We start from the raw sequence: 2,198 nt of genomic DNA, 5'->3' as shown, positions 1-2,198 counted from the left end.
GGCATGACTTTATGGTTTAACAGGGGCCATTAATGTCGCCTCCACATACCACCATATCAACAGGGGTCAGCCCCTTAAATGTTTCACCTTACAGCGAGCACAGCTCATCTATGAATAGCTGAAAGAAGTCTGAAGGCGAATGCACTGGAGAAATATAATCAAAAGCTACAGAAGAAAATTAGTAGCCTGCACCTTTGGCTGAATGTAGGACAATACTCATTGGGAAATAAATTGGCCAGGTCATCAACATACTAATCAATCAATAAATTAATTATTCAACTGCCTCTAAATAAATTAAATACTCAACTTTGTATGTACCCTCCCTTTACAGTACACTATCCAGATTTCCAGGATGTGTCTTAGGTATATACAATCATTAGTTAGGTAGCCTACATCCTCTACTATGAACCAAAATGAAGCACCCAAGAAAATAGGGTCAGCGACCTCATTCAAAGGCATGCCATTGGCGCACAGTGAAAGTATAACAGCCTACAGATAAATTCCAACACAACCCCTTATCCCTCACTGGAGACAAATTATCTATCCCCAAAACAACTCCAGACATGTAAATATGTCAATCTCTTAGCCTACATGTATGACAACATATATGACCATTATCAACGTTAATGTACTGGAAATATAAAGTTCCCCTTAAATAAAAATGTCGGACTAATAACGACCCAGTCAATTTAATAATGATAAAATAATAGACAGAAACGCGACTTACCCCTTGAGATTAAAACAGCGCAAAGCGGTAGCAGACGAGTCTGATGCCGCTTGGGAAGCACTTGCTGATGGTAACAAAAATATTACCCTCTCACTCAAGGAATGGCTTTCCCCGACCACCCCATGTATGGATGCACTTATGACTATATATAGCATTTACCAACATTTTCTGACCCATTCAACACGTTCTGTCAAAGTTGACGAGGGCAGGTGGCTGTTGAAACGGTCAAATAATTAACACAAATATTTGCGTCAATTTCGTCGATATTATTGTAGGATTTTTCAACAGGTTATTTGTTGGATAGACTGTTTTTCCTTGCAAAAGATTCGTGATTTTTTATTTTGTCAATAATGTAATAGGCATATAAAAATGTGTTTTAACCTATTTTCTGTTTTCGAGAAGATGACAACCGAATTTATAAATCGAATGGAGAGTTCTCTTGAAGGTGATTTGCTCACTCCTACTTCAATTAGTTTGACCAATTTCCTAATAATTATTTTCTCTCTACAAACTGACACTCTTAACTGTCATTATCTGCAACAGTAGTTGAATTTGACGTGAATTATTTCCTGTGTGATATTAACACTGTTAAGCTTATGAGACCTTTTTAGGGTTCTCAAGATTGCCTCCCACCAAGGTCCAAACACTTGCCAGCAGCTATTTTTAACCAGAGATTAAATTCAGAAACAGTGATACCCTCACCGCTTACAGTAAGTGGACTACTGTAGCCCTACAACTATTTTGAAAGACATATTTCTATTTTTAAAATGCTAAAATAAAATAGCTGGAATTACACCTGATATGACTTCGCAGATAAACTTTCAAGAAGCACCCATGTGCAAAATCTACAGTCATTTTCAATATGGTGCGATTTTCATAAGTGCTTTATAAACACAGGTGTTGCCAACTTTTTGATGGATGTTAGTTAAAATTATAGTGCAGGTGCAGTGAATTATGGGACAAGCCTACTCCTGGGCTGAAAAGCATTGTCAAGGCAAATCTCATTTGAAAGTGCTTTCTTAGTAAATGAATATATTTAATCTGGGTCTGCAGCACATTGAACAATTACCCAGATCATGATGTAAATCTTTCTCAATACAATACATTGCAGATTAGAATGTTCCCTAAATATACAATGTCACGATTTGACACCTGAGCTGAGACCTGCATAGGAGAGACTTTGAATTTATCTGAAAAATGTTGGCTGCCATGATTTGAAGCTAGAATCCTTAATTGTAACAATAACAAAGTGGTTGCCCCGCCTTTGTTTTGGCAAAAGCTGAGGGTTGGGCCTGGAGAAATGTAACCACTCAAATTCATAGACAGAGCTATGGATGCAAGGACTGACCATCCATGATATCAAAATAATAGTTTTAACCATGTTTTGAGGCTGTACAGTGTTTGTTTACATTTACTTTGTTTACAAACATTGGCATAAAACAAGCTATTGGGGTTCTGATGGGGCACAACA

This window comes from Coregonus lavaretus (genome assembly GCF_964263955.1).
Source record: "Coregonus lavaretus genome assembly, chromosome: 40".
Taxonomy (NCBI): Eukaryota; Metazoa; Chordata; class Actinopteri; order Salmoniformes; family Salmonidae; genus Coregonus; species Coregonus lavaretus.
Note: the sequence above shows the minus strand (reverse complement) of the source record.